Genomic DNA, 19,872 nt, shown 5'->3' with positions numbered 1-19,872 from the left:
CAGGCTGGCCTCGAACTCAGAAATCCGCCTGCCTTTGCCTCCCAAGTGCTGGGATTAAAGGCGTGTGCCACCACCTCCCGGCGTTGGCCATTTTTTAAAACAGACACAGCCCAGTGGTCTGCACTAGATGTGGCCATTATCAGCTAAACTTCCAAATCAACTTCTGTTGTTTGTAAGCTACTGGGTCTAGGGTATACTTTGTTACAGCAGCACAAAGGAGATTGAGGGCAAAGGCAGAGAACTTGACCAGTGAGTAGTTTGGGATGTGTGTGTGCCTGGAACCGAACAAAGAAACACTTTGATATAATCGTCAGTCAGAACTTTTTTTTAGAGTACTTGTCACCTAGCAGAGGTGACAGCATGGTCACAGAGGTGATTTTTCCATAGTGAGGCTTAGCCATTGCTCTCTAGATGTGCTGACTCCTGAAGTTTCCTCACGGTCAGGAAAAAAGCATAATTTGTGGCAGTGAGGGACTGCATTCATGCCCCTGTTAAAGGGGAGGGGGGTGAATTTCATTAGAGAATGGAAATTTGTATAATTTTGCCATTTAATCTATGACAATCCTTTGGCATTTGTCCTTTATTTAAGAAGCAGTCTTAAAAAAAAAGCATCCATCTCAGATGAAAGATCGAGTTAGCTTCTCTTTACTCTCAATGAATGACTGAGTATCTCTCTCTGCCTTTGAAACCATGACACTCTTAAAGAGTACCAGACAGTGGCTGAGGAGAGGCTTGTGTAGTCGTTGAAAGCCTCCTTGCTCTCTGGTGTAACACAGTGCCCTGTGGTCAGTTGTGTGGCTCTTGTTTTAGATTCCCAGGAGTGATTTCTCCAAATTGCTCGCTTTCCTGCCTCCTAACATTGGAGGTGAGACCTGCCCCTTGGCAGCCATGCTGCTGGCTGAGAGGGGACAGATGGGTGGTGACCATGGATGGATGGCACCCACGGAAGCCCCAGGCCTAGATGCTGGTTTTGTGTTTGTTTTTTTGTTGTTGTTGTTGTTTTTTTTTATTTATTTATTATATGAAAGTACACTGTAGCTGTCTTCAGACACACCAGAAGAGGGAGTCAGATCTCATTACAGATGGTTGTGAGCCACCATGTGGTTGCTGGGATTTGAACTCCGGACCTTCAGAAGAGCAGTCGGGTGCTCTTACCCACTGAGCCATCTCACCAGCCCCTGTTTTTGTTTTTTTGAGACAGGATTTCTCTGTGTAGCCCTGGCTGTCCTGGAACTCACTCTGTAGACCAGGCTGGCCTCGAACTCACAGAGATCCGCCTGTTTCTGCCTCCCAAGTTCTGGGATCAAAGGCGTGTGCCACTACTGTCTGTCGCCTAGATGCTCTTTGTGGCTCAGTTTTTAATGACATTAACACAGAGGTGAACCCAGGGGCCTTGTGGCCTCACCCACTGAGTGTCTCTGGACTTGGCTCACACAACTTAACTTTGCCATTTGTTCTTTATTTAAAAACTCATCTTTCTTACCCATGTTTTTATGTGTATGTGTGCATGTGTGTATGTATGGGTGTGCATGTGTGAGCATGTGTGTGTGCATGTGTGTGGCCACCAGAGGTTGACTTTGGGCGTATTCCTCAGTCATGTCCACTTAATTTTTCTTTAGAGATTTATTTTATTTCTCTCTGGCTGTCGTGTGTGTGTGTATGTGTGTGTGTCTGTGTCTGTGTGTGTGTGTCTCTGTGTCTGTGTGTCTGTGTGTGTGTGTCTGTGTTTCTGTGTGTGTGTGTGTGTCTGTGTCTCTGTGTGTGTGTGTGTCTGTGTATGTGTGTGTGTGTGTGTCTGTGTATGTGTCTGTGTGTCTGTGTCTGTGTGTGTGTGTACGAAAGCCCTCAGAGGCCAGAGGGTAACAGATGGCTGTGAGCTGCCCTGTGTGCCTGCTGGGAACTAAACTCAAGTCTTGTGGAAGAACAAAAAACACTTTTCCTCACTGAGCGATCTCTTTAGCCCCCATTAACAATGGATTTCACTGTTTAGACAGCAACATCATACTGACAGTGTCGGGGCCTGAGGACCACACTAAAGTCACACTGGGACAACAAGTCAGAACACAGGTTACTTGAGACAGGGTCTCTCCCTAACCTGGCGCTTGTCTGTATGGCCAGGCTAGCTGGCTAGCAAGCCCAGGGATCCTCCTGTCTCAACTCCCTAGCGCTGTAATCACAGACACATGAGGCACACCTGGTTTTGTTGTTTACCCAGCAGGCCCTTGACTGACAGAGCCATTGCTCCAACCCAATGCCATGCGTTTAAATGATAGCATGCATGTTGCTTTAGGCATTACATTGACGTGCCTTTCCTATCTAATATTGTGATTTACTGTCCACACTCATAACACTAACAGGGAGTTATGATATTGACAAGATGTCCAGGAAGTATTAAGTGTATAAGAGGGAGGGGACTGGGCCAAACACCTCAGGTTATAATTATGCAATAAATACACAGAGGGACAAAGGCTTCCTTCTGCCCAGGCAGCCCAGCAAGCCTGCCCAGCTCTGGAAATCACTGTTCATGGATGCGTGCTTCCGGCATGGACGATGAGGCTCAGAGGGCCAGTGAATCCCGGGAATGGCAGCTTTCTCTCTCTCTCTCTGACCCTTTTTCTTATTTTTGTGACCACATCCTTAGAGATATGCAAACTTGGATCTTGGATTCCCACCACTGTACCATCTCTAAGGTCACAAACTCTCTTGGGACTGTGACAGAGATACCAATAAAGGGCCAGGAAAAGTGTTCCTCCCTCTGTGAGGCTCAGGACTGGTGCTCTGGAACACTTAGCTTCTAAGTTTCTTTCTTTCTTTCTTTCTTTCTTTCTTTCTTTCTTTTTTTCTTTCTTTCTTTTTTTTTTTTTCTTTTTTGTTTTTGTTTTTTGAGACAGGGTTTCTCTTTGGAGCCCTGGCAGTCCTGGAACTCACTCCATAGACCATGTTGCCTCGAACTCAGAAATCCACCTGCCTCTGCTTCCCCAGTGTTGGGATCAAAGAAAGATGTGCGCTATGACTGCCTGGCTAATTTTAGTTTTCTTTCTTTCTTTTTTTTTTAAAATAGGGTTTCATCATGTCTAGGATGACCAAGAACTCACTATGTAGGTGACGGTGACCTTGAACTTCTGATCTTCCCAGCTTTCACTTCCAAAATGCTGGAGCATGGACAAGCACCACCCTGCCTGATTTTTAAGGTACAAGACCTCAAATGCTCTACTGAGCTGCAGCCTCGGCTCAGCTTCTACATTTCCCAGATAGTGGGTAGTGGGGTTCACTGCAGGGCTGCCTGAGGCAAAGGTTACAGAATAAAGGCAGTGTCGGAGAGGAAGATGGGGGAGAGGACAAGGAAGGCAAGCAATAGAATGGAGTCGAACCAGAATCTAAGTGCAGTTATTTTGTTGTTTCTGTTTGTGAGGTTTTTGGTGTTGCTCCTATTGTTTTAATTAATTGTGTGTTGTGTGTGTGTTTACGTTAGAAAAAAACTTTCAGGAGTTAGTTTTCTCCTTGTACCATGAAGGTCCCAGGGATCAAATTCAAGCTTGGCAGAAGGTATCTTTACCCAATGAGACATCTCTCCAGCCTACAGTGTCTCATTTGAGTTAGCTCAGTTCGCTGGTGTCAGGACTCTCCAATAGTCCTGAGCATGGCTAACACGGCACCTTTGGTCCTTTTCCTTGCTAAACTATTAGATTACATTCCTAAAGCTACCTCCAAGGTCTAGTCCCTTATTTGGCCTCTTGGTTATGCCTGACTAAAACTCTATGGTCCAGCAATCAAAATTCATATTTTGGCTTCATTTGCTACAAGGTCCAATCAGGACTCACCAACTCATTCTAACACAGATTTGCCCTTGTTTCTCCTTAAAAACCCACTCCTGGTGGTGCACGCCTTTAATCCCAGCATTCAGGAGGCAGAGGCAGGCGGATTTCTGAGTTCGAGGCCAGCCTGATCTACAAAGTGAGTTCCAGGACAGCCAGGGCTATACAGAGAAACCCTGTCTCAAAAACAAACAAACAAACAAACAAACAAACAAACCAAACAAAAAAAACCCCACTCCTGCCGACACCCTGCCTTTGTCCCATCCGGAGGCAGAGCCGCAGCGCTTGTCCCTGGGGTAATAACTCTCCTTTGTGTGAGGACTTGGTGTCTGGGTGTGTGATGCCGACTCCTGGGCCCCTTCTCTCCTTACAACGGGGAGATTAAAATGGAGCGGTCTCCTCTGCTCCAGCCAAGGCTTTGAATCATTCAATAGTCACCCTCCCACTCCCTCGGTCCCTTGACCCTGTCAGGCTAACTCCTCACTATAGGCTGGTGTGATGGTTTGTATTTGCTTGGCCCAGTGAGTGGCACTATTAGGAGGTGCGGCCTTGTTGGAGGAAATGTGTCCCTGTGGGGGTGGGCTTGAGACCCTCCTCCTAGCTGCTTGGAAACAGTCTGCTCCTGGCTTCCTTTGGACGAAGATGTAGAACTCTCAGCTCCTCCAACACCATGCCTACCTGTCTCACAACTATTTACAGTTCTGAATAAAAAGAACTATTTAAAGTTCTGAATAAGGGGTCCGAGTGGTTGCTTGGACTCTTTTCTAGACCTGTTTGCTCTAATGGGGTTTTCTTCAGTGGCAAAACAAAACCAAAAAAACAAAACAAAACAAAACACCAAAAAGCAAACAAACAAAATAACGCAAACTGTCAAAGTGACACAGTTCACCTGGAAAGAGAATCTCAACAGAGGACCATGCAGGACCGCTGGATACCCACCCACTGTGGGCAGCGCCATTCTCTAGGCAGAGAGTCTTGGGCTATGTGAGAAGGCTTAGCACAAGTAGTCATGAATTTGTTCTTGCTCTGCTCTTGACTGTGGATGTGACCATCGACCTCACGCTCCCGCCTTGACTCCCCACATGATAGACTATGAGCTGGAACTTTGAACTAAAATAAACATTTTTATCTCTAAGTTGCTTTTACATTTATTATTATTATTATTATTTTTAGATCTTGTTGGGAGCTATTAAGACAACTCTTGATCTCTAAATTGGGCCTCTCCCCCCGAGAAGAAAAGGGGGTCAAAAGCGGGCCACCGACACACCGATTCCAAGAACAACCACAGAATGTTCCAGCCCTAAGTCATCGCTGATGTCCTGACCACACCCTGATACCACCAAGTTCCTGCTTCCCCTTGTAACTGCCTAAAGAATGTGCAATTCTATTGCCCCCCTCCCACTGATAAGTACTTCTCCTTTTGCTTGTATTGCCCCACCCCTCCCGCTGATAAGTATCTGTACTTCCCCTTTTGCTTGTTCATTTAAGCCTTGGGCCTTTCTCAATACATTGGGGTCTTGATGCAATCCAGAATGGTTTCCGTGTCGTTATTCGCACAAGACCCTCGTCTCTCTCTACAACCCCCATTTGGTTATTAGGAGAAGGTCCCCTCGAGACCCTTGAATAACTGGACCTGCTGGACGGGTCAAGATCTGTTTATTTTATTTTATCAGTGCAAGTGTTTTGCCTGAGCATATGTATGTCTGTGCACCATATGCATGTCTGGTGTCCTCGGCAGTCAAAAGCAGATATCGGATCCTCTGGAATGGTGAACCACCATGTGAGTGCTGGGAACCGAAGCTAGATCCTCTGCAAGAGCAACAAGTGTCCTTAACCACTGAGCCTCCTCTCCTGCCTCTCACACACGGAGTGCAAGGAGGAGACTAACAGAATGGCAGCAGGGCACATGGGTATACAGGACCCAGCTGAAAAACCTGAACACACACAAGGCGCCACAGGACTTCACAGAGGGAGCCTGTAATCTCTTCTGCAAGAGTCTGTGTGCCTTGCCCCATGAATGGCAAGAACACGGGAGACATCCATACTCCTTGGCTTTGCTACTCTGTATTTTTCAGCATCCTTAACATTCTTAACATTTTTATTATTTAGACTTATATATCTTGTGTATGAGGTTCCCCCCCCCCCAGTTTGTATGTCCATGTACAGTATGTCTGTATGTCTATGCCTGGTGCCACAGCTGAGAAGACAGTATCGGTTCCCCCGGAAATGGAGTTGTAGATGGCTGTAGGCTCAGGGAACCGAACCCAGGTCCTGTCTGAGAGCAACAAGTGTTCTTAGTGGCTGAGCCACCTCTCCAGACCCCTGATCTTGAACTTTTGACAATCCCCGTTTCTTGTTAATTCCACTAAGCAGAGTAAACACCATGGCTTAGTTAGGGTTCCCATTGCTGTGAAGAGACACCATGACCAAGGCAGCTCTTATAAAGGACAGCATTTCATTGGGGCTGGCTTACAGGTTCAGAGGTTTAGTCCATTATCATCAAGGTGGGAACATGGCAGCGTCCAGGCAGGCTTGTCACTGGAGAAAGAGCTGAGAGGTCTACTTCTTGTTTCAAAGGCAAACAGAAAACTACTCTCTTCCAGGCAGCCAGGAGGAAGGTTTCAAAGCCCACCCCCACAGTGACACACTTCCTTCAACAAGGCCACACCTACTCCAACAAGGCCATACCTCCCAATAGTGTCACTCCCTGGGCCCAGCATATTCAAAGCACTACAGGCCATTACTCAAATTCTTTGGTCACATTAAGCCAGCTTTATTTTCTATCAGACAGGACTATCTCCCTAAAGCAAGGTCTGAGAAAATGACACTGAGCACAGGAAAAGCTGAGGCTTATACAGATCCAAAATTTGCAAGGCTAGGGGGTTCCCAAGGGTTTTTGGTTATGTAGAAACTTGGTAGAACATTTCAAAATTACTTGGCAGAATATATTATCAAGGTGGAGACCAAGGTATAGGGTGTGGAGCATTAAATTTCAGAAAGTAGGTCAAGACCTGGTCAAATGCAAGTCTTATAGAAAACAGAAATGGACTTATTCTGACCTTTTCCTCACTGACTCCAGAGCGCTAGGATTATAGGCAAAAGCCACCACACTACATCCTTCTGGAGGCCATCCTGGTCCGGAAAGGGCCTGGCTGCCCACTTTGAGAGCATGTATGTGATGAGCCTTCCTTTTCTGGAAGGGCAAGACTTCCTTCTGTCTTTGCCCTCTCTCAGGGTGTACATTAGAGTTCACTAAGCAAATTGGTGTTCTTTCTCTTCCTCCTCTGTGAAGAGGTTTTCTGGGTCAGGAGATGGTTTTAATTACAGGGCCCCTCCCTCACCCTGTCTGGGTCAGACACACTGACTTCTTGTTAATCTCCAAAGCCGGAAGCATCTTTTCTGCCATTCCTGGTTCCTCATGCTTCGCCTAGCTTCCACCCATTGCGGCTTCTTACTTCCACCTGGCCTCCTCTGCACGGCCCTTGCTCAACCCTGAGGAAGCTCTCGCCTGGCTAAGCCCAAAGCATGATCTATATGGTTGATTCTCTCTTTTGTCTCTGGCCTAGAAGTCTTGTTAAGGAAGGACCAGGTTGTCTGTCTACAGCACCTCCGGGAACTGATGACTGGGAATTAAATGAACTCTCCAGCCAGTTCCAACCAGCCCTCCATGAAGGCGCCTCTGGCAAAGCAGTTGTCAGCACTGAACCTTGTCTCCTGTGCAACTCTGTGACTCCAGCGTTCTCTTCCAGCCCCTCTCTGTCATGGTGGAGATCTGGACCAGATGGGGCCAGGACCGATTCCTGACTGAATCTCAACCTCTACCTGTTGTGGGTAGATGGATCCATGTTATCCCACAGGCCTTGTTGTTATGATGGGAACATGGGATGAAGTATCGTTCTGTGCTTAAGCTGAGCTTGTTAGGTGCCCCTCTTGTGTGCCTCTCTCTAGAGGTCCTGTTCATTTCCTTTGGTATATTTACATAACTATTTATAGCACTCCTCTAGACACCTAATGTGTATGTTTTCTCTTAATAAATATGGAGTTAACTCACAAGCAGAAAGCTTAGATTTTAAGGGTTTGTTGTTTAGTAGTTTTGTTTGATTGATTGTTGTTGTTATTGTTGTTTGTTTTTGTTTTGTTTTGTTTTTAAGACAGGGTCTCTCTGTGTAATCGTGCCAGGACTGGTACTCCCAAAGTAGACCAGGCTGGCCTGAAAGTTACAGAGATCCCCTGCCTCTACCTCCCAAGTGCTGGGATTAGAGGCGTGCTCCACCACACCTGGCTCAATTTGGCTTTTTTAATAAAAAAAAAGATTTATTTATTATATGAGTACACTGTAGCTGTTTTCAGACACACCAGAAGAGGGCATCAGATCCTATTAACAAATGGCTGTGAGACACCATGTGGTTGTTGGGATCTGAACTCAGGACCTCTGGGAGAGCAGTCAGTGCTCTTAACCACTGAGCCACCTCTCCAAGCCCTCAATTTGGCTTTAAGGCTGCTGCAGCTAGCAGTTTAAATAAATTGATCCAACTATAATTTAGATTGAGTCTGTGGTCATCCCACCTCACCCGCCAGGGTTTTGAATTCCGTAACATTTCACATACATAAGTGCAGGCAAGACACTCATATACATAAAATCAAAGTAAATAAATCATTTAAAAAATGAATTCCAGCCGGGTGTGGTGGCGCACGCCTTTAATCCCAGCACTCCGGAGGCAGAGGCAGGCGGATTTCTGAGTTCGAGGCCAGCCTGGTCTACAAAGTGAGTTCCAGGACAGCCAGGGCTACACAGAGAAACCCTGTCTCCAAAAACCAAAAAAAAAAAAAAAATGAATTCCAGTCTGGGGCTGGGGAGATGCTCGGTTTGTAAAGTGCTTTCCTTGGAAGAACAAAGACCTGAAATCAACTCCCTGCACTCATAAAAACCCGGGTAAGGTGGTGTTGTAATGGCTCGTTATGTTTTCAGTTTACATTACTGTGCTTAAGAGATTTAGGAAACAAAAATGCCTCTAATCTGCAAGCCGCACTTGCCCCAGGACAGATAACCACCGGAAGGGCTGAGGGCTTTTGTTTCCATAAGATAACAAGACCTGTGTTTTCACTCCGTAAACAAGCTTGGTTGCCCCAGCTGAACAGGATGTGCTAGGTCACGTGTCATAAGTGGGCGGTATGATGGCAAAACCTATGTAGGGTCCGCCCCACCCTGACCCCCTGATGAAGGAGGGAAGTACATAGCCTTGGGAGTTTTGCCTTTAGAAACCTGACTAAAGTAATTGGTGTCATACTCTGGGAATCCTATGGACCAGGGACCAACATCCATCGCCCTGGACAGTATTTAATAAAGCTTGCTTCATATTTGGCTCAAAGCTTACGATAGTGGTCTTATTCTCACCTAGTAGGATTAAAAACTCATGCTTGTAACCCCAGTGGGGGAATGGGTGGATCCCTAGGACTCTCTGTGATCTCCAGGTTCTATGGGAAACCCTGTCTCGAAAAATATGGTGGTGAGCCTGGGACATGACTCTTGGGTAAAGTGCTTGTCATGCAAACCCACTAGCCTGACTTTGGACTCGAGAACCCATGTAAACATTGTGCCCAGCGTCCCAGTACACCCCTACAGGAAGACGGAGAGAGAGACAGGAGAATCCAGAAACATATGGGCCACTCTGGCTTACACAGTGGCAAAGAGACTCTGTTTCGGACAAGGTAGAAGGCAAAAACTGACATTCAAAGGTTGTCCTGTGCCATCCACAAGCATGTGCATGTCCACACACATGGACACACCAACACATGCACTCACCTATCACACACCAATACATTCTTAAAAGGTAGAGAGCAGTCAAGGAGGACACCTGACATTGGTTGACCTCTGCCCGCTGCCCATGCTCAAGTGCACCCTCCCCGGACACACACACATTCTTTCACAAACATACTCACTCACACACTCACACACATTTCACTCTAGAAAGCTGTGGAAAGTGATCGGCTGCTTTTTACCTTGCAACCCCTGCTGGGAATTTACCATCAAAATAGCAGGTAGTGGAGAGAGACAAAAAAATAGATCTTCTCTTTCTCATTTCCCTTCTTCTTTGGAAAAACCAGTTTTGCCCCAACTTATATAATCATTTTCCTTCCGAACTCTGAATTAATTTGAGTTTCTGCTCCCCTCTCTTGAACTGGCTGTTTCCAGTGCCTGGTTCTGTCTGGAGCAGAGTGAAATATTACCAGAGTTTCATGTCTCACAACTGTAAGTGAGACACACTTTTAAAATTATTTTAATGAGTCTTGCCTGTGTGTATGTGTGTCACATACGTGCCTGGTACCGTCAGGATCCCTGGAACTGGAGTTACAGACTGTTGTTGGCCACCATATGGCTGCTGAAACCCTGAACCCGGGTCCTTCTGTAAGAGCAACAAGTGCTCTTAAGTGCTGAGGCCACTCTGCAGCCCCAAGAGTGATGCATTTTGTGTCCTAATGCACAGCGTCTTGTTATGTCCCTTATATGGGAGCAGGATCTCATACATCTTCTCCATAAGGAAGGCAGATGTCTGAGTTTAAAGAGAGCAAAAAAGCAGCTGAGACCAAACATGGACCTTGTTTTAAATCAGTTTTCCCCAAAGCCGGTGTTCCTCTGCCCAGTCTAGAGCAGCCTTGGGCTAGAATTTGAGAACCAGGAAATGGCCTAGGGATTAGTCCATCTCCACAGCTGTCTTTTAGATCTCCAAGTTTAACCGGCTTCCAAACTGTGAGGTGAAGCACGGCCTGACCTGGACAGTTCTCAGTGATCCCCGTAAGCTCAGCTCAGCCTCCATACCAGCGCGAGGCAAAGGACGCTGCCAGCCAGGGCCTTCATCAGAGAGCAGGGAGATGTATGAACTGAGGATGTGACCCCCTCTCAGATGTGGCTGAGAGAAAGTTTGTATTGTAAACAAGAGTACAGCCTGGGGCCCAGGGAAGAGGACAAAAGAGTGATCAAGGACAGAAATGATGGGGTTGTGTGGGAAAAGAGAAGCTGGGAGAAGAGTAGCCCTCAAGCTAGAAAGTGCAGTGTAGGGGCAGGGTGAGGAGGGCCAGGATCCAGGCACTTTTTTTTTTTTTTTAAGATTTATTTATTTTATGTGTATGAGTACAATTATAGCTGTCTTCAGACACACCAGAAGAGGATGTCAGATCCCATTGCAGACGGTTGTGAGTCACCCTGTGGTTGCTGGGATTTGAACTCAGGGCTTCTGGAAGAGCAGACAATGCTCTTAACCGCTGAGCCATCCCTCCAGGCCGGATCCAGGAACTTTGCAACAGGTGCTGTGATGCTTAGCCTGGAAGCCAGGGTGCACTTTGGCACTCGAATAGGCACAACAGCTAGCCATCGGGTCTGACAGGTGAGAGGAGAGGGACCGTTTATTCAGGCTGATGCTGGAGTAAGAAAGTATCTACCCCTTGTACACTGCATCTGTCTACCAGGTCAGGCAGGCAGGCAGATGGATTAGGGACTCGACTGCAGGTGCCAGCATTTGAAGGAGACATTGGCATACAGGGCTTGTTGTTCCCCCGTGTGTTTGTGTATTCCTGTGTGTTTGCACACCATATGTTCCTGTTGGTAAACAGAAATGAGATGCTCCCCCAGCCTGGCCTCAGTGACTCAGAGCCTGTGGCCACATCATCACCAGTAGCCAAGTGCCACGTCTCCACTGTCAAAGCGTCGTATATTCTTCCTTCTGGGACTGTGAAAGGCAGCCTGGTTTCTGGTTGGGCTAAGGCTAGAAACCCTGGTGACCCTGAAGGGACGGTAGGTACTTCACCTGATTCCCAGGCACCAGGCTCCTGTCACCAGCCACAGTCCCCCATAGATTTGTGGTCATCGGTCATGTAAGGGCAACACCCCAAACCCCTCCACTTGTAGAAGACGGTGGGTTTAAGACAGATCTCCATTTTAATGAGTTACCTAAAGGTCTGGAGGGCTGGGCTGGAGAGATGGCTCAGTGGGTAAGAGCACCCTACTGCTCTTCCAAAGGTCTGGAGTTCAAATCCCAGCAACCACATGGTGGCTCACAACCATCTGTAACGAGATCTGACTCTGTCTTCTGGAGTATCTGAAGACAGCTACAGTATACTTACATATAATAAGTAAATAAATCTTAAAAAAAAAAAAAAAAAGGTCTGGAGGGCTTAGCCGATAAGCTTGCCTTCCCAGACGCTCCTCCCTGCAAAAGGTTTTTAATCTCAGGCCCGCCCTGAGAAGTGGGGTATGTTTTTTGTTTATTCATCCACTTTCTTCCATGTCAATAAATGTCTTAAAACCACAGACTGCCTCTTCTCATTAGGATCCACGGTGGGGAGCCATGGAGAGCCATGGAGGCCTTTGTCTATAGAGCCTCCACCGTCTAATCTCCCATAGAAGACCTCTCTGCCAAGCCAAGCCCAAGACCGACGCCACTGCCAAGCCAAGGGACTCCCCTAGGGACTAGTCAGAGCTCCCCCATTTTCTTCCCAGGCCCTGGGCTAGACCCAGCCCGCAGGCCCTGACTCTGTTCTCAGCTCTTCTGTGGCATCCAGCGGCACCTGGATGCCTGAGAGCCTGAGAACCAGATGGCCCAGGACCCCCTAGCCAGCTCCGGCAGTCCCCGGAACCTCAGACTGCAATTCCTCACCCCCAGAACACCAGCCCGGAGTAAGTGCAGACAGCAAAGTACTGCGGTGGGACAGACAGGGAACCCATACCTTACACTTCCTATGCATATGTGTCATACCTGTTATACACTTCCTATGTACATGCGCCTTACCTGTTATAAAGCCTACATGTTCACAGTCTGCCCCCTTCCTATCCCTGCTCAGAGGTAGCCTTTAGCATACGACCACCCCAATACATCTCTTGTGTGTGTGACTTTGTGGCATTCCTTGTGTTAGCATCAGATGCATCCCTTGACAGCTAGAAGTGCCTTTACAGTCAGCTCTAGGACCGAGCAATGAGACATCTCTAGGCAACAGCACAACTCCTGTGTCTATTGCCATTGTATATTCTTCTTTTTTTTTTCGAGACAGGGTTTCTCTGTATAGCCCTGGCTGTCCTGGAACTCACTTTGTAGACCAGGCTGGCCTCGAACTCAGAAATCCACCTGCCTCTGCCTCCCAAGTGCTGGGATTAAAGGTGTGCGCCACCACGCCCGGTGCCATTGCATATTCTAACACATTGGCCCTTCGATCACTATAAAACCACTTACAGCTCTCATGTGTATGCATGTATGTTCATGTGTGCATGTATGTGTGTGTGTGGGGGGGCGAGTGCAAGCATATGCAGGTGGAGATTAAAGACAACTTAGCTTGTCACTCCCATTAGCCATCCCCTTTTGCTGAGACAGGAACTCTTATTGGCTGGGTACCCACTGTTAAACCTGAGAACTGTAAGGAGAAGAAACCAAATCCATGACTGTCCAATTAAAGCAAGCTGAATTTTTCGGTGTACCTGAGACTGGCCAACCTGTCTTACCCTAAGTTGGGATTTGTGAAAGCAGCCCCCGCTGGCCTTTTGAAGTCCCTTTTATAGGAGAGATAAGGTGTACACAGGAGGGAGTTGGCTGTTATACATTGTTAGATCCAACGAAAGGGAAGGAACACCTTAGCATGTACACAGGTGAATGGGGTTGCAAACAGTTGACATCAGATCTAAGGAACAAGATCTTTTTCTTAATAACAAATAGAAACCTTAACTTGCAAGAGCTTAACATGGGACAAATGGGGACTTCCTTGTAATTGTCTTAACTGCGAACAGAACCCTTAACCTGCAAGGCGCATTATTCCTGTTTTGGTCTCCTACCTCCAAGTAGGCTGTGCTGGTCAGTAACCCCAGAGATCTGCCTGTCTCTGACTCCTCATTGCTAGAATTATAAGCATGCATCACCATGCCCTGCTTTTAGATTTTAATTTGACTTTATTACTATTGGGCTGGAGCACTGGTGTCAGGGGACAGCCCTGGGGGGTTGGTCCTCTCCTTCCACCTGGACCTGGATTCTGGGGACCACCAGGGTTGACAGCAGGGACCTTAGTCTGCTGAGTCAGCGTTCCTGCCCCTGGTGCTTCCCCCTTCCACCTCCGACCCCGGCCCCTGTTTTCTTTCACGTGGCTTTTGAGGATTGAACTAATTAGGTCTTTATCCTTGCAAAATACTTCACCAACTGGGCATCGCCCAGCTCCAAGAGTAAGGAGTAGGCATGGGCCTATTCAGAGAGTGCTTCTAGAGTTGCATGGAAACAGACAGAAGACAGAGAGATAGAGAGACAGACACAGAACAGAACACACACATGAACATATGCATACACACATGCATACACATGCACATACACATACACACACACATGCACATACTCACACATGCACACACACACATGCACATACACACATGAATATATACACACACATGACATACTCACACATGAACAGACACACACATGCACATACCCATACACACATGCACATACTCACACACGCACATACTCACACATGCACATACACATGCTTATACACACTCACATGCACACACACACACACATACACACACACACACACACACACACACACACGCTGGAAAGGGATGGGTTCTGCTATTCTGGTGCCAGGAGCTGCAGTAGACACTGTGAGATTTCAACCTATCCTTGCCCTGCAAGCCCAGCTTCTTAGGCATCTGCTCGCACTCTCTCATCCCTAGGAGGGTGGTTGAGGAACACACTGGTGCATGCTGTGGATGAAGGCCAAGAGCTTTAGGGACAGAAACAAAAGCAGAGAGAAATGAGCAATGAGGCCAGGCATCCACCGTCAGAACCTCACCTTCCAAGTGACACCTTTGGCATCGCGAGTGTTTTGTACTGTACAGCATCCAAGACCACCTCCAGTGTTGGGTCACATCTCCCACCTGGTCTAAAGCAGGGCCACTTCTGGTTTATACCAGTCTAGCTGGCCTATGAGGTTCTTGGAGTCTTCTTTCTCTATCTCCAGTCTTAGCACAGAATCACCGGGTATGCAGACATGTGCTACCACAACTGGCTTGGCGTAGGTGTTGGGACTCTTGAACTCAGGTCCTCATGACTGTGCAGGGAGTGTTTGACCCACTGAGGTGTCACCCCAGTTAGTGTCTCACCCACTGAGGCCTTACCCTGGACCTTAAACTTCTTTTCTCTCTTCTTTAAATTCAGATAGAATGAATGATTTCTTGGAACATTCTGTGCAGAGGCTGAGAAAGCCATCTTGGGACCGATCAAACTGGATCTGCAGCAGCGGTGTGCTCTGCACTCTGGAGCCACCTGGTACACAAAGGCTGCTTTCTCCACTATGACAGTGGGGTTACAATTGGTTATAGATCCTTTGGGGACAGGTTCCATAAGCACCTTTAAATATGGCTATATATGTATAATGTATACACATTATATAGATATATACACACACACACACATATATACACACATATGTATACACACACTGTGTGTGTGTGTGTGTATCTGTGCATGGAGGGCAGCAGAGGGCAGCAGACCCCCCGGAGATGGAGTTATAGATGGTTGTGGGCTACCTCGTGGCTGCTGGGAACTGAATCTGAACCCTCTGCAATAGCAGCCTGTGTTCTCACCCATGGAGACTTCTCCCCAGCCCTCTGTAGGAACCTTTGTGTAAAGCCTTTAATGATCCTGGATGATAGCAAGTCTCAGATGTGCTGCTTCCTGGTGACATTCTAGTCTCAACCCCAGAGAGGCTAACACCCGCGATGGTGACTTTGTGGGGTTCCTCCCATGAACAGCCGAGTGTGCTGGAAACCTCTGCTTCTCCTACTTATGGATGAGGCTGGGAGAGGAAGTGACCAGATAAAAGCAAGGCTGTTTATGACAGATACATGGTGTCATATAGCTTCTGGAATTTGGCTTCAGAGACAAAAAACAAAACTTGTTTGAGTAGGAGTTTCTCTTCCTTCCATCAAGTTAGCTTAAAGCATACTCCACCCCTCATTTTCACCTGTGCTTTCATGAACAGCTAAGAGTCACGCTAAAGGGCAGGGCTTCCTTGCCCTCACCTGAAGGAGCAGGCTATCTGACTGCTGCTTCAAGAAGTTTGCTCTCATCATACATGCTATTAGGGACCAGCCATCCACCATGACGAGATGTTGCAGAGGACTTTCCCAAAGGCAAGCTTTGCTGCTTCTGACTGTGTTGGCATTGCTCTTTATTCTGCGTTTTGTTGTTAAGGATCCAAGGGCAAAAGATTCCAGGTAAGAAGATGCCACTCCTGTGACTCCCAGGAGAAGCACCTGAGGCGAGGCCTGAGGAACTCGGAGCCACCTATAGGTTCCATGGGTGTTAAGGTCAGGAGTCTTGAAAAGAGCTGGCGCTGTTGACCAAGGTGCCTGAGACACCAGGAGGCTTGTGCAGGTGGGGGGTGGGATGGGAAGCAGGCAGGAGTTGGGGCCCCAAGGACAGAGTCTGCAGAGGCCACACACAGCACAAGGGAAGTCACCCCCATGGGCTGGTGAGTAGTAGGGCAGCAGAAGTGCTGGCTCTTACACTCTACACCCCTAGACCCAAAGCATAGACCTAGCCTGTGGGTTTCCCATGTCTCAGAGGCCTCCTCACCCTGAAAAGAGAGTCAGAAAGGTCAAGACTGCCCACTGGTGGGGTTGAAGAGAACCCTCTGAACCTGTGCCCCACGGGACTTCTCCACAAGAACTTCTAGATTATGCAGCACATCTCCAGCAGGGACACCTTTTGTTTACAGACTCAGTGAAAAGGCTCCATTTTTTGTTTTTGTTTTTTTTACCACTCTTGACATTTGAACACAATACATCCATTCTCTAACAAGATGGGAGGAAAGTTCAGAGAAGTTGGGTCTGATGGGGGCCAAGAGGGTGGAGCACTTGCCCAGCTTGAACAAAGTCAGATTCCTGGTATCAAACTAGGATGGTGGCACATCCCAGCACGTGGGAGGCAGAGGCAGCAGGACCAGGAGCAGATTCAAAGTCAACTACATGGCAAGTTCAAGGCCAGCATGAGTGACAGAAGAACCAGTTTAAGATAAAAAAAAAAAAACAAAAAAAAAAAACAAAAACAAACAGAGAAGTGAAGCAGGAAGTGGGGTCTCCTTAACTCTTTACTCCTTAAGCCCTGGGTGTGCACAGACTCCGCACTGCCGCTGTAGCTGAGCCTTCTGTGGTCCCTCTGTGCAGGGGGTCCGGTTCTAGATCCCTCAGGTCCAGGTTCTCACTCCTCATTATGAGGAAGACAAGATGGCTAAGATGAGTCACTCAACAGTAAATACACTGCCCTGCCTGTCACACGGCTGGGACGCAAACCCAGGCATCTCCATCCCATACCCTGAGCTTGACGCCTGTAGGTTACATGGCTAAGGGTGACCTTGAACTTCCATTCCCTCTGTCTCTACCACCCAACTGTGGCAATTATAAGTATTACCCACCACGTTGGCTTAGAAACATTTTCTTATCTAGATAAGATTTCTGTGCCTTTCCTTAATGGTCATTAGATTGTGAGTTGAGGGAAAGGTTGGTTCAACACTCTCCACAAATGTGCAAACTGCCTCGATGTCTCCTGCTAATGTCTCAGTCCTTTGGTTCACTAACCTTCAAGAATTCATTTAGAAGGTCTTTGTTTTCGCTTGTGGTATTGTTACGGTTTGTTCATCCAAAACAACCCAAGCTGGCACAAGAGCTCAGCAGAGCAAGATCTTTCTTTGAATTGGGTAGCAATAACTGACCAGTGAGCGACCACAGCGCAGACTCAGGAGCTGACTGAGTATTTGAAGTCTATTTTAGTAAGTATTTAAGCAGATGGCAAAAATGTATTGTATTCAGGCTACTACTGATCAGCCAGGGCTGCAGATCAGGCACAGGAGCTGAACTGTGACCCTGAGCCTGAATAGTACAGAGGTTTTAAGCTCCAAAATTACAAACATCTGTGCCAAGTTATCCCACCAATCAGGATTTAGAGATGGGGACTTCCTTAGGAACTTGTCTTTGTGCTTCACTTGTCCTGGTTCCTTGGTTGGGTTGGTGAATTCTGGTGGGGCAATCTGCCAAGAATTCCTGTCTCAACTTGCCAACCAGGTTGTAGAGGACCCATTTCCATGACTCTTTCTGCCAAACAGGATGCCAGTTACCCAGGGAGGGCCTGCGACTATAACTTCCTTTGACCCCTATTCAAAATGGCAGTTGTCTTCAAAACAGCTTCAGTTTGGTTTCTTCCTACAGGAGTAAGATGTGTCTGTGCCTGTTGGGACTCTGAGACGAAGTCTCTCTGTGTATCCCTGGCTGTCCTGGAATATGCTATGTAAACCACGCTAGCCTCAGACTCCCAGAGATCTGCAAAACTCTGTTAGGATTACAGGCCTGTACCCCTTTATTTATGTATTTATATCATTTGAGAAATCAGTTTTAAGCATGCATTTCAGATGACAATGGCTGTCACAGTGTCAGGGCATCCCTAGAACAACATGGGGATGTGGGAGGGGGTTGAAGGACTCCAGGGATGCTAGAAAAAAGGTTTTAGTGGGAGTGGCCTGCAGCAGAACCATTCCAGGTCCCCACAGCAGTCAGTGGCACATGCTCCTGAGTGGAGGGGTATGGCAAACAGCTTGGCACCCATTGCGGTCTAGATCCTTCTGAAGGCTGAATGGCAATGCTGCTGACCATTGTGTAACACATGGAAAGAAACAGAGCCGCGCTGTTCTGTCCCAGGTCTTCATGGCCTAGGGAGCTGGGGAACAGGAGCTTAGCACCTCCTTCACCAGGAGGCAAGAAGTGGAGCGCACACTCCCAGATGTGTGTTTGTGGACAATGATATTGTCAGAGCAGTGGGGGGGCAGGATCCTGAACAGGACTCAGGGGTTCCCCAGAGTTAGGGAGTTTCCCCAGAAAAGCCTCTGATATTGACTGTTGAGGCTATTTCAGCAAGAGCTGGGACATCCAATAAACCAACCTAACCTCAGAGCAAACAGGATGTGAAGTATATAACCTGAAGAAAGGCTTGGAGAAAGAGAAAGGGCTGGGGACGAGGTGTGGCTCATATCTATGAGGCCCTGGGTTTTATTCCAGCACTGGAAAAAGGAAGAAGGCAGTGGATAGAAGGATGGATGGATAGATAGATAGATAGATAGATAGATAGATAGATAGATAATGTATAATAGATAGATTAACTGATAGATTGATAGATAGATAGATTTATAGATAGTTAGGTTTATAGATTTATAGGTAGTTAGGTAGATAGATTTATAGATGGGTTGATAGCTAGATTGATAGATACATAGATAGATTTATAGATAAATAGGTTGATAGATTGATTTATAGAGTTAGATAGATTTATAGATAAATAGGTTGATAGATTTATAGATAGTTAGATTGATAGATATATTTATAAGTAGATAGATTTATAGATAGTTTTGTAGATAGTCATGTTTATAGATAAATAGATTTTTAGGTAGATAATTAGATAGATAGACTGACCATAGGCAGACACACAGTGTCTCACTATATAACCCAGGATAACCTTAGACCCATTGATTCTCCTGCCTTAACCTCCCAAGTTCTGGGATTTTAGGCATGTNCTACCACTCAAAATTAGAATGAGTTTTAAGGAGGTGAAGTGACTGTNACCTGAAGCATGTTCAATACCCTGAATATAATTAAGTTCAAATGATTGTCAGAGGGAACAATTGCTGTGGAGGGTGGTCTCTGGAAGAGAGAGAGTGTAGGAGGCTCTGTGGAAAGTTTCAAAGACAGTGTGCAGGTTGGTTGAGTGATCAGTAAATGGCCTGCAGGAGGGGAGGAGACTATAGAGAATGGGCTGACATAGAAACTCCATGGACCTCCCCCAATGGGGATGTTGCATCCCCAATATGGAGGGCTTCCCTGCCAGCCCAGGAGAAAGGTGTGGCCAGGGGATGGCAGCAAAGGACTTTAGGGCAGAAAGGCAGCTTCAAGAAGCTGAGGGTTTGGACCATCCAGTGTGATAATCAAGGGCAGGGGTGGAGAGATTACCTAAGTGGTTAACTCAGGCAGGAGGGGCTGAAGCTT

The 19,872-nt window shown here is 47.1% G+C and overlaps 1 protein-coding gene and 1 non-coding gene across 2 annotated transcripts in view; both read left to right on the top strand.

The window, feature by feature from the left end:
- St6galnac1 (ST6 N-acetylgalactosaminide alpha-2,6-sialyltransferase 1) overlaps nucleotides 1-19,872 on the top strand; it is a 31,421-nt gene that overhangs the window by 2,488 nt on the left and 9,061 nt on the right. The gene's annotated exons all lie outside the window — the stretch shown is intronic.
- LOC115032681 lies at nucleotides 333-492 on the top strand. The gene has a single exon (XR_003838310.1). It is a non-coding gene; the product is annotated as a U1 spliceosomal RNA (small nuclear RNA).

The sequence above is a fragment of the Mus caroli genome, chromosome 11, assembly GCF_900094665.2.
Source record: "Mus caroli chromosome 11, CAROLI_EIJ_v1.1, whole genome shotgun sequence".
NCBI lineage: Eukaryota > Metazoa > Chordata > Mammalia > Rodentia > Muridae > Mus > Mus caroli.
The sequence above is the reverse complement of the archived record's forward strand: the minus strand, read 5'-3'. Positions and strand labels throughout refer to the sequence as shown.